The sequence below is a fragment of the Physcomitrium patens genome, chromosome 23 (assembly GCF_059467195.1).
Source record: "Physcomitrium patens ecotype Gransden chromosome 23, ASM5946719v1, whole genome shotgun sequence".
NCBI lineage: Eukaryota > Viridiplantae > Streptophyta > Bryopsida > Funariales > Funariaceae > Physcomitrium > Physcomitrium patens.
Genome location: NC_143432.1, coordinates 14,433,628 through 14,447,536, shown reverse-complemented (window position 1 = coordinate 14,447,536; position 13,909 = coordinate 14,433,628).

Here is a 13,909-nt window from a genome sequence, read left to right as displayed (position 1 = left end):
ATAAGAACCTGAGATTGGAAGATCCACGATGAAGTCCATAGAAACAAAAGACCATGGTTGTTCTGAAATAGGTAATTGCTGAAGAAGTCCAAAAGGTCGATGATGAGGAGTTTTTGATCTTGAGCAAACATCACATGATTGTAAAAAATCTTAGACTGCCTTCCAGATTTGAGGCCACCAAAAATCCCTAGATATCAGCTCCAAAGTCTTTTTATATCCAAAATATCCTGCTGCTGGAAAGTCGTGACAAGCTTGAAGAATACGTAAAGGTGCTTCTCCTTCTAGAACATACAGGCGTCCTTTGAAATGGAGTAGGTTGTTCTTCAATTCAAATTTAGAGGGATCATGAGATTTAAAAGAATTATTCTTGATATCATGAATAAGAGGGTCTGAATACATATTTAACTGGACTTGCTTAAGAAAAGTTAAATCAACAGTCAATATTAATTTTGTTGCTCAAAGATGAAATTTCTCCGGCTTGAAGAGAACCGTTCTTTGTTGCTCAAAAGCTGCATCTCCTTCTTTTGGTACAAGATAAGAACGTCTAGACAAGGCATTAGACAAACCTTGTTATTTTCCTGGCCGATAAGTGATGATGAACTCAAATCTTGATAAAGACATGCTCCAACGAGCTTGGGGACGATTTAATACACATGCTAACATAAAATATTCGAGGTTCTTGTGATCCGTATATTTGGTGACTGGAATAGAAGTGCCTTCTAGATAATGATGCCATTCTTGAAAAGAATCCACAATTACAAGAAGTTCTTTGTCGTGGATCTCATAATTGATTTTTACTGCTGAGAATTTTCTTGAATGAAAGGCTATTGGATGAAATTTGTCATCTATTCCCATTTGTGATAAAACCGCACGTAGAGCAAAGTCCAATGCATCTGTTTCCATAAAGAATGCTTTGGAAAAATCAACATGATACAAGATTGGTGCAAAAACAAATGATGTCTTCAAAGATTCAAAAGCAACTTCTGCTTCTTGATTCCATTGGAGTTTGTCTTTACAAGTCAAACGTGTAAGTGGAGCTGCAACTTGAGAGAAGTCTTTGATGAAGATCTCATGGTAGTTGGCAAATCCCAAAAAACATTAGACATCTCTTACCGTTTTTGGGATCTTTCAATCTATAATAGTTTGAACTTTCTTAGGATCCATCATAAGTCCATCATTTGAAATGATGTAACCTAAGAAATCGACTTGAGTAGTGTGGAATACACACTTTTCTATCTTGGCATAGAGTCTTGCATCTCTTAATTTTTGTAACACACGACGAACATAAAGTTCATGTTATTCTGGATTCTTAGAATAGATCAAGATGTCCTATAGATAATAGACCACAAAATCGTCCAAAAACTCTCGAAAAATATTATTCATTAGATGTTGAAAAGCTGTTGGTGCATTTCTATGTCCAAAAGGCATGACGTTGTATTCAAAATGTCCATACCTAGTTCGAAACGCAGTCTTCCATTCATCTCCTTCTTTGATGCGTACTAGATTGTATGCTCCCCGAAGATCTATTTTTGTATAGATCTTAGCTTGATTCAGTTGATCAAGAAGTCTAGATATTAAAGATAGTAGATACCTGTTCTTGATGGTAATCTTGTTGAGTCCTCGATAATCAACAGACATCCGCAATGATCCATTTTTTTTCTTCACAAATAGAATTGGAGCTTCTGCTGGAGATTTAGAATGGCGTATGAAATTCTTGGCTAGATTTTCTTCAATATACACCTTGAGTTCAGCCAACTCATTTTGTGATAAACTGTAGATTGTTCCTTCTTGAAGGTCAATTGAGCAATCATAGGGACAATGTCTCGAGAGTGTATCCGTATTTTTTTTTTCAAATACATCTTGAAATTCTTGATATTGGCTTGGAATGCCACTTAGAGTCTTTTCACTAGTAGAAACAGGTGTCGCATAAATAATATATGGTGATTCTTTCTTAGCAGCATGCATGAAAGCTTTTGCACCTATAAATACGGGTTTAATTGAACTGAACTTATGACTCTCTACTTGATTAACTACACTATTAATTATACTTTTAGAGAAAGTAAGAGTTTGGAAAATCCAATCTATTTGAGGGTTATATTTTTCTAACCACGATAAACCTAAAATGACTGGATTAGAGAGAGATCTAATGATATTAAATACTACAAAACTATTATGACCATTGCTTATTACTTCTATAGGAAGGATTTCGTGAGTAATATCTCCAGAAGACAATGGATGATCATCTATGACTTCTACATGAACAGGTCTACTTTTCTTTACTAAAGATATGCTATATCTTTTAGTAAATTCTTCATCTAAAAAACATGCTGAGGCTCCCGAATCTAACAAGGCAGAGATTTTGTAATTTTTAGGTCCTAAAATAATATTTAATGTAAAACAAGGAGAAGGCTCTGAGGAGAGAATAGGACCTTTACTAGATGTTGTGCAAGGTTCAAGCCGCACGATCCCTATTGTAACTTGACAAACTCGTTTTCCGACATATTGTCTTCTTTTATAGCCATACTCCTCATTTTGTGATTGCATCATTTCTTTGGACAATGTTGAGTAGTGTGCTTTGGTTCTCTACAATATAAATATAATCCTTCTTGACGACGACGAGTCTTTTCTTGCTCAGTAAGAGGTTTGAAACGTACTGCAGCAATTTGCATATCCTCTACTTCCGAATGTATGTATTGAAGAGGTGTTGGTGTTGCCATTGAATTATAGTAACGTTGAGGCCTACTTGTACGGTTCTCAGATCGGAATTCAAAAAGGCGATTGTCGCACTTCACAGCAAAGTCAATTGCTTGACTCAATGTTTGAGGATCAGGTAAGTTGAGCATTAATTTTTTTCCCTCATATTGTAATCCATAGAGAAATTGGCTATTAACTGTAGCATCATCTCACTTGATATCAGTTGTAAGTTGTCAAAATTGTGAAGTATACAACATTACTGATTGATTGTCTTGTCGTAAAATACAGATCTTATTGGTTGCAACATGAATTACATCATGTTCTCCATACATGGATCAAAACTCTGCCAGAAAAGCCTCTAGATTATCTAATATTGGATCATGTCGTACAAAAAAAGATGAAAATCATGATAGTGCTCAACTTGAAAGAAGCATATCAATTCATCTAACTTACAATCTTGGAGTAGGATAGCTTTGGAGTTGAAGTTCAATTACAAGTTACACTTGATTGATAAATCCTCGAAACTTGGATCTGGTGCCATCAAACTTCTCGGGTAGGGCAATTCTTGGTTCTCTAACATTTGAAGGGCATTCCACCATAGGACATGGTTTGGTGCAGATGTTGAAGCAGCTCCAACCATTTCTATATCTTCACTTCCTGCCAATCTTGTTGTTCTTTGTGGTGGTAAATTGAGTTGATGCATTGCAAGCATTAACTCCCTCAATTGTTCTTACATTTGTGCCATTGCATTCTTCATTACAACAAGTTCTGCTATGATGATACGTAAAAAAAGAGAAGATGTCTAATATCGCTCAAGACAAATAAAAGAGAGGACTTGAGAACAAAGAAAATACTAAGGAAAATATCAGTTTAGAAGAGGGTCATCCGCAACTTCTAATATGCTTATATCTTATCAAAAAAAAGGGATAATCCACTCATAATCAAGATTAGACAAAGCTCTGATATTGTAGGTGTACTCTTATCAATCTATCAAGGACAAGAACTCGATGAAAAAACAATCTAGACAAGTGAGCCTTCACTCAAAGAAAGGTAACAAAATATAAATAAATAAGTATGTATATTGAAAGAGAAACTAGAATGGCTATTGCCAAAAGACAAGAAAATTAGAGACCCTTGAAACTATACTAGAAGCAAGAAAGGAGTTGACAAGAGTGAAGAAGGCTTCACTCTTATCTCTATATATACTATCTAATTAGGGGCTACTTGGCAACATTCTATAGGACCTCCAACATGTATTGACTTTGTAGGACACATGCCTTGACTTATAAGGCAAGTTTTTCTATGTGTGGACCACATAATTAGCTTGATCTTCAAGCTAACAACATGTGTGGCACAAGGCCAACTTATTGACCACGTTTATAATCCAATAAGTCAATTAAAGATACCTATGAAGTCAAAGCAACATCTATGAAGCTTCTAGGAAGCTTTCATATTAAATATTATAGAATTAACTTACTTTTTCTTACTTTTACTTACTTCTATCTATTTGTATATGTAATTACTAGCTTACATGAATATGTCCATGACACATGTTATCGTATTACATGCCTTCCTGCTCGAGAATGCATCGGGTATCTGGCTGTAGGAGGTAGTATGAAGATTCGCTAATATTCAAGCAGTCTATCAGTTTTTGACTATTAGAATATAAATAATTACAAGAATATATCATAAATATATACGGATGTCCTTCGACTGCTCGCCAAAATCCTTTTTATCCCAGCCCGTAGGTCTCTAGACGTTACAGAGAACCCCGAACAATCCAATCTGCTAATCTCCGATACCGCTTTATACTCACGACCTTGTATCCACTGACTGTCTTGTTAGATTAACCCAAAAATTTTCATTCACTCTGCATACTCAATCCTATTGACACCCTATTAATTCTTCAATCACAGACGTAACTTTGATTTTACAAAACAGTCAAGAGTAATCACACCCACTTCATTAAAACCTCGATTCACGAGTACAACACATCGACTATTCAACATTGATCGCCAGAAGTCTTCTCAAACCCTATGAAGAAAAAAAAAACCCCAATTCTCTGTCTTCCCCCCCTCCCCCCCCCCCCCCCCCCTCTCTCCCAAAGCATGAAGCTAGCTCTTCCACCTTAAAATCCTAATTCTCTCCCCTTCATTTCTTAACCTATCCTCCCCTTTAACCCTAATTCTCTCCTCTTTCAAACCGTAGTCTCTGAATTTCTTCAATCTTCCATCTTGGATCCAGAATTGGCTCTGCCGTTAGAGCTTTTTCCTCCATTTTTTGCCTTTTAAAAGGTTCTTTTTCCAGAAACAACGTTCCTCAAAATGGCACAGAGAACAGAACAGCCTAAAACAGAATCGAAACTCTTGTAATCGGGACCACATTGAGTCGTCCGACCAATTCAGGTCTCATATTGGCTAAGAGGCCCGTAGTAAGACCTGGATGTTCCCATAATTGGGTCAAATTGGTCCTTCGTGTCAGATTTGCTCAGTCATCGATTTAGTCCTTTCGATTTTATTGACTCCTACTATTGGACTCGAACGGAGCATTTCGTTACTGATAAGTATGTCCTGATCGACTGTGATGAGATGTCTGAACTAGTCCCTAAATATTGGCACTGAAATCGATTGTTGCTCCCAATATTTGAGATAACTGAACATTAATAAAATTCCCCTTTCTTTATATTTTCACGGTATACTCGTGTTACAATACGACATCCACCCTCTCTGAACTTGTGCATCCTCCAGTATGCACCAATTTATCCAATTGCTGTTGGATTTATAATATATTCTGTACGTCTTTGTCCAGTTTGTCTTCGCCACCTTCATTATCCAAATCACTTTCATCTTCTTCCTGCGGACCTAACTTGCATAATTCTCCTTCAATATTATATAATCTCTTTTCTTTCTATTCTTTTAAAATTATCAACTTTCTTATATATGATATTTCGATTCTTCAAAATACCAATAAAACTCGCATCAAAGGCACCTTCATCTCCTGAGAGTACCTCCTCTTTTGTACCTCCATAATCTCGCTTTATAGTGGTACCTCCCCAAAATCCTTAAATCCTTCAACAATCTTTGGCAATGGTTTCTCCCTCAACCTATCTCGATTCCGTTCATGGTTAGGAGGTACCGATAGAAATTCTACAGCTTTCCTCCCATCTTCGCTACGTTGTCGTGTTGTGGTTCGGCTACTATATGAAAATAATGTAATTATGTATTTAATATATAATTTATTAAGCAACATGGTGGGAGCCATGTTAGTAGATTTTAGTTGGTTGTAGAATATAATTTGATTATTACTTTGAGAAGAGGGTGTTTAAAAAGATTACTATAGAATTTGTATAACTTTAATTTCTTTTTGATAGTGGCTTTTAAGATTGGTTTTGGTTGATAGTAACTTCTAAATATTTAGAGTCACCTTTATTGGACATTGGTGACATTTGAAAACTTATTTTGGTTCTTTTATTTGGTGTTTAGAGCATACATTATGTAAATCTTGTATGAAAAAGGATTGAAGAAGGATTTTGGTAGCAAAGGAAGGAATTAGGGCACCAATATAGATGAATGGAGATGAAAAATAAAAATCTCCATTCCTATTGGTCAAAAATCATGACCAATGGGCTTTGAGGAGGCTGCCCGAGGCCATATTAGGGATTAGGGTTAGTTTCCGGAGGCCATTCGAACATTGAAGGCTAGGGTCAGAAGGTTTAGGTTTTTGGTTAAGATTTTGGTGTAAGTTTTGTATCATTTGGGGTTTTTTTGAAGAAGTAATAGGCGCTCAAAGTTTAGGGGTTAGTTTTGGACCTATTGTCACTCTTTTGGGCATAACGCACGCATACGGATGGCAATTGAGGATCGGCAACCGCGACTGGAGAGAGCACTTTTGCGGCTATACTTTTCATACACTGCTTACTGGATTCTAAGTTAGGATAAAGGAGTTATTGGAATTTGAAGTCAGTACATGCAATCTAAAGGTAGTAAGTAAACCGATTTACTAGTGTTTGTCTCTTGAGCTATATCTTGAGCAATTTTGCAAGGTTTTGGCTCAAAATTTCAAGAGATGTGTAATGTCATGTTAGTAAAAATTTTGCATAAGTTTTATGACATTTGGAGTTCGGGTTTTTGAGATATAAGGAAAATAGTTTTTCGGGTGCTTGTAAATTAGGGTTTGGAGTGTCTGCTAGGGTTTCTTAGATGTCAGAAGATCGGGAGTGAATTTGCGGTTGATTTTTTTTGTGATACAATTTAAGGGGAAATTCTACCTATTTTGTAAATCTGAATCAAACTGAACGGTTAGATCAATAATTATGATTTTTTAAAGTTCGGGGTGAGAAAACCCTTCGCGGGAAAAATATGTTTTGAAGGGATTTTGTTATATTTGGAGTTTTATGCAAAAATAAAGGAGTTTTTGGAAGCTAAGAAAAGAATCATATAAAGGTTTAAGGTACACTCTCTATAGCTAGATACCTAGTGTATTCCCAGATAGCAAATTATGCCATACGGCAGACTTGGTGAACCCGACGTGAAAATTTCTGGGGTAGAGAGTTTTGAAGAAATATTTTGACTTTTATTATGGAAGGGGGGCAAGGAAGTGGTAGTAGGAATTGCATTGGGGAATCTCCATTGCAACTTGATCTTGATACAACTCAAATGTTTCAAGCATTTACACTTTTTATGCAACAACAGCAAGCTGTGGAACGCAAAGAGGCAATGGCTACTAAAGCCTTACAATCTGTTGTTGGTTTCTTGGATCAATTTGATGGAAGAAATATTTCCAAGTATCTTAAGTATTATTCTCAGGAGATGGAACTCAATAAAGTGCCGGGAAAAAGATATGATCCTAACATTTGAGCTTGCAATTGTACCAGAGCTTCGTGAGCATATAAAGGGGATTATTAAAACTCATGGAGAGAAATGGGAGGATTTTACCCTTCAACTAAAAGAAGAGTATTCTTTGGAAGATGCAAAAAAGATGACAAGAAAATCGTTTATGGAATGGGTCAATAAATCCAACAAGGAGTTGGTTGCAACAGAGTTATTTCGAGAGTTTGAAAGACAGTTTCTTCAATTATCTCGAGTGGAAAAGCTTATACTTGAAAATGATAAGGTGGAGTTATTTCTTCAATCAGCTGGCAATGATTTACAAAGAGAGTTGGAATTATTATTGGAGGATAATACAGAGGACAATGGATTTACTACTGATTGGAAGTCTCTGAAGCTGTGGGCATACTTGCTAAAAGAGAGTATCGGAGGGATAAGGTGGTAGTAAGGCAAGAGATTAGACCTCCACCAACTACAACATCTCGTAGGCAACAGCTAAAACCTGCTATATCAATAAGAACTATTCCAATTCCTATGTCTACAGTTGTACCACAGAAAGATGTAATTGATGAGTTGGTAAAAGGAATAAAAGACTTACAAATCAAACTAGCAAAGCTAGAGGAGAAAGAAAGATTACCTGAGAGCAAATCTTTATCAAAGCCAGGATATATAAAACGATGTATTTGGTGCGATAATATGGAACATCCTCGAAGGGAGTGTGGAAATTTTATTGATATTCTGCGACAGGGAGTAATTATATGGAAAGATGGAAAAATTGCATTGCGAGATACAGGTAAATTTCTCAAAACCAATTTTGGAAAAGGAGGGATGAAAAAACTTTTGGAAGAACATTTATCTCAACAGGCTATGGCATCAAGAAAATCTATTACTTATGGCATTGAGGCTGTAAGGGAGAAGGAGGATGTTTTTCATAAGCATATAAATATAGGGGATCTATGGAATCATGCTATTATCAGCATGAATAAAGGAAAAATAACAAGGAAGGAATTACTTAATATAGCCACAATAATTAGAAATGCTACAGGATGAGATGATCTTGTAGATACTATGTTTGTACATGCTTATTTGGCAAAGTTTCAACATGAAGCTCTAATAGAGGTGAAAAGGGGAAGAAATGAAATAGAAGAAAATCCTGAAGAGCCAACAAACAAGAGGAGATCTCAAAGGCATGCAAAAACAGCACAAAATAAAGAAATACCTATACCACATGTTAATAGACCATCTAAGGCTGGGCCATCAATATTGCATCCTGGAAATGCTTCACTGCCAAAAAAAAAATGAGAAGAAAGGATAGAGGTTGATAAAGACAAAGGGAAGAATAAGCATGTTACTTATAAGCTTCAATCTGAAATTTTAGGCATTGCAAAGAGAGAGTTTCATGAAGTCATCATAGACAATATTAAGCAAAAGAGGCAGTTGACAAGAGAATCTGCTGTATCTAATGCTTTGGATACAATCTTGACTGAAGAAGAGGAGCATGAATTGGCAGAATGTTGTATCAATAAAAAGGGATAATTTGATTTGGATGAATACAAGGATGATGACAAGGGCCCTGGACACTATACCAAGGGACATTAGGCAAGAGCCACCACAGAGACTTTAGTAAAAATGGAAGACTTGGAAGAACCAGTAATTGCTCTCATTGACCATGGATCTGAAATTAATATTATGTCAAAAGAGGTCTATAAACGTGGAAGGTGGCCCATTGATATTAACCATAGATGGGTGATTCAGGCAGCAAATAATACATGATGAGATCTTTATGGTGCTTGCACTAATGTGAAGATAAAAGTTGGAGATGTGACCACAGAACAAAATTTTTTTGTTCAAGACTCTACTTCATACCCGGTGATTCTTGGTCAACTATATATTATAGCTGTGAGGATGGAGACCAAAGTTTTGGATGATGGATCAGCATGTGCCTGTATTAGAAGTCAAGATGGAAAAAAGGCAGTGCAATTTCTAACAGTACCTGCAAACCATGAGTGCAATCGAGATTATTTACGAAGTGAATTATTACCAAGGATTAGTGAAGAGTTTACGGATTTTTGCAAGGTACCACTATAGAGCGAGAATGTAGTGGTATATCAAAGAAGGTACTCTTGCATGAAAAAGAAAGTACTTTTTGTACAGGTGTTGTAGAATTATTTAAGAATGGATTTGCTATCTATACACAACTTAATGATCTACCAAAGTGGGAGAAAAAAGTTGTACAAAAATCTAAAAAAGACCTAAAAAGAGTAGGTGTGCTTGATAGAGATGATAAGATAATAGGTGTATATATAAAGATTAGTTTAGAAAATTTTATAGAAGAATTTTTAGAGGTTGAACAAGGAAATGAAGATCAAGTGATGCAAGTACATTCAAGAGAGCTCTACTCCGCTATACAAGCATTTTAAGATTATGAAGTCGAAGTTGAAACTAAGTACAAGACTGTGGAGAGAAAAATAAAACCAGTAGCTATACCATTACCTAGTGATTCTAATCATCAAGTTCAACAAGCTTTGAAGGAGAAGGTCTTACGGGATCCTAAATAACTTGGCCATAAGTTTACTAAAAACACACTCAATGAGTTAAAAATAGGATCTGCAAATTTCTTATTGCCTATTGAAGAAATGGAATTTAGAAAAATGTTAAGTATGCATGGAAAGGCCTTTGCTTTTGAACCTTCAGAAATTGGATGTGTTGATCTAAGTGTTGTGGCACTAATGATTATATTTATAGTCCCACATATTTCTTAGGATTTAAGACCAATTTCAGTGCCTAAAGCACATCTATCTAAACTTATGAATCTTTTAAAAGAAAAGATACAAATGAAGATCCTCGAGCCATCATTTGCACCATATTCCAGCCGTTGGTTTACAGTACCAAAGAAAAATGGAACACTATGGTTTATTCAAGATATGCAATCAGTAAATCAAGTAACTATTAGAAATACTGGAGTTGGACCAATTGTTGGAGAATTTGCTGAGGCATTTGCTGGTAGAGCTATTTACTCTGTCGGAGATCTTTGTTCTGGATATGATCAATTTCAACTAGCTGAAGGAAGCAAAGATATTACTACCATGAGGACACCTTTAGAGTTGGTTAAGATGTGTATATTGCCACAAAGAGCAACAAACTCAGTAGCTCACATGATGAATGGGATGAATAAGGTTCTTTGTGATTTCATTTCAGAAAAGACTATGCCCTTCTTAGATGATATTTCAATAAAAGGGTGTGTGGAAGAAGAAAAAAATGAAACAATGGATCAGAAAGGGTGTCATAAATTTGTATCTAATCATATTTTAGACTGTGACAAAATTTTATCTCGACTTGAGGAGGTTCACTTGACACTATCAGGAGCTAAATCTACCTTTGGAATTCGAGAAGTTATTATTGTAAGGCATTTATATGGATGGTTTGGTTGCAAACCTGATCCTAATAAGGTGGATGCCATACAACGAATGAAGGATATTTATAGCTCACAAACAGAGGTATGGAGGATTTTAGGAGCTTGCATATTTTATTGTGTATGGATTCCTCATTATGCACATGTAGCTGATCCTCTTTATATTTTGCTACGAAAAGGGAAGAGATTTAAATGGAAAAAAAAAACATATAGAAACAATTCAAAAGCTAAAGCAATTACTATCTTCTCCACCTGTATTGCGAAGGATAAGTTATGAGGATGGCAAATCGGTGATACTTACAGTTGATACTAGTCCAATAGCTGTTGGTTGGACTTTAGGACAAAATAATGAAGAAGGGAACACGTTTGCTATTAGATTTGGAGCTAAAGTATTAAGTGAACGACAAAGAAACTATCCACAGGTAAAACGGGAACTATGGAAAATAGTTACAGCTATGAAAAGTGAAAGAGATTATTTAATTAGAGCACCAGTGATAGTGGAAACAGATTGTTTGTCACTATTAGGAATGATTACCAACTGTAACAGCCCTGATATTGCTATGCTAAGATAGATTGCATATATTAAATCTTTGAATCGTGAATTTAGGCATATAGCAGGCAAGGATAATCTTGTAGCAGATATGCTATCCCGAGCCAGATATGAACAAGAAGAAGATTTGATTGAAGATACTGAAGATATAGGTACTACCTTTTATTCTAGGGCACAACAAAGAGAAGATGAATATCCAAGACCATTTACAGAAGAATTGTATGAAGAAGAATGGATTGATATTGGATGTTATTTAAGCACATTATCAAGACAATCAGGATGGAGTGATATTCATTTCAAACAGATTAGACGGAAGGCTTATAACTACCTCCTACAAGGTGGTTACCTATGAAAGCGATGCAAACGGGATAGTGGAATGCTACAAAGAGTAGTTTGCAAGAAAGAGATGCAAGAACAACTAATCTATGAATTTCATGATAGTTTGTGGGGTGGACATAGAGGTATTTATGCCACCTTTAATAAGCTCAAAGAAAAATATTGGTGGCATAATATATATAGAGATGTGGTGAAGTTTGTAGAGTCATGCCAAACCTGTCAGATGTACTCGGAGATTTGACATAGAGATGGATTGCATCCTACATATCTACTTGCAATACATTAGAAATGGATTGTGGACCTAGTTACTATGCCTATGGAGATATGGCAAATGCGATAGTTGGCTCTGGCATGAAAAGATTTATCTAACCAAGTAGAAAGAAGAGCTCTACAAACAAAATCCACTGAAGGAGTTTGTAGATTTTTATTGGAAGACGTGATTTGTAGATATGGATGTATTGGAAAAATTACTGCTGATCATGGGGAATTGGATGCACATGAGGCTAGACAATTCTTTGAGAGATGTGGAGTCAAGCTAGCACTTACTACATTTCATAATCCAAAAGGTAATGCTAAGAGTGAGAGAGGTCATCTTCCTATTGTAAAGGCCATTGTTAGAGCTTGCAAAGAAAGAGCAAGAGAATGGCCAAGATTATTACCATTTGCTCTTTGGGCTGATCGTACTACTCACAGTTCAGTGACAGGATATATGCCAGTAGAGTTAATACAAGGACAGAAGCCCATTATGCCCATTGAAGAGCAAGTACCTACTTGGAGTATCTTGCCTTGGCAAGACAATATATCTAAAGAAGAACTTCTTGTACTTCGAATTCGTCAACTAGAAAGAAGACCTGAAGATGTGGAAAAAGTAATTATAAGGCTAAGAGAGTCACGCTTGAAGAATAAAAATAGATATGATAAGTGACACAGGTTGAGGCCAAAAGATATTCAAGAAGGTGATTGGGTTCTGGTATATGACAACAGCTTGGATAATCAACACAATGCTCTTAAAAAGTTCTCTAAGCGTTGGTTTGGACCTTATGTGGTTGTACATGTTTTGGATAATTCTACATATGCATTAAGGGAATTAGATGGAACAAGACTCAAAATTCAAATTGCATGAAAACGTATAAAAATTTTCAAACAATGGAATCAAGAACTAATCCTCGAAGATGTTGAAGAAGAATTTGATCTTTCTAGTTATGAAGAAGAAGAATTGGATTTTGAAGAAGACATTGCTCAAGAGGTTATATGAAGCCAACCACAACTTTAGTTCTTTTGGTGCATATCGGAGGATGCACAAGTTTAGAAGGGGTGGATGTCGTGTTGTGATTCGGCTACTATATGAAAATAATGTAATTATGTATTTAATATATAATTTATTAAGTAACATGATGAGAGCCATGTTAATAGATTTTAGTTGGTTGTAGAATATAATTTGATTATTACTTTGAGAAGAGGGTGTTTAAAAAGATTACTATAGAATTTGTATAACTTTAATTTCTTTTTGATAGTGGCTTTTAAGATTGGTTTTGGTTGATAGTAACTTCTAAATATTTAGAGTCACCTTTATTGGACATTGGTGACATTTGAAAACTTATTTTGGTTCTATTATTTGGTGTTTAGAGCATACATTATGTAAATCTTGTATGAAAAAGGATTGAAGAAGGATTTTGGTAGCAAAGGAAGGAATTAGGGCACCAATATAGATGAATGGAGATGAAAAATAAAAATCTCCATTCCTATTGGTCAAAAATCATGACCAATGGGCTTTGAGGAGGCTGCCCAAGGCCATATTAGGGATTAGGGTTAGTTTCCGGAGGCCATTCGAACATTGAAGGCTAGGGTCAGAAGTTTTAGGTTTTTGGTTAAGGTTTTGGTGCAAGTTTTGTGTCATTTGGGGTTTTTTTGAAGAAGTAATAGGCGCTCAAAGTTTAGGGATTAGTTTTGGACCTATTGTCACTCTTTTGAGCATAACGCACGCATACGGACGGCAATTGAGGATCGGAACCTGCGACTGGAGAGAGCACTTTTGCGGCTATACTTTTCATACACTGCTTACTGGATTCTAAGTTAGGATAAAGGAGTTAT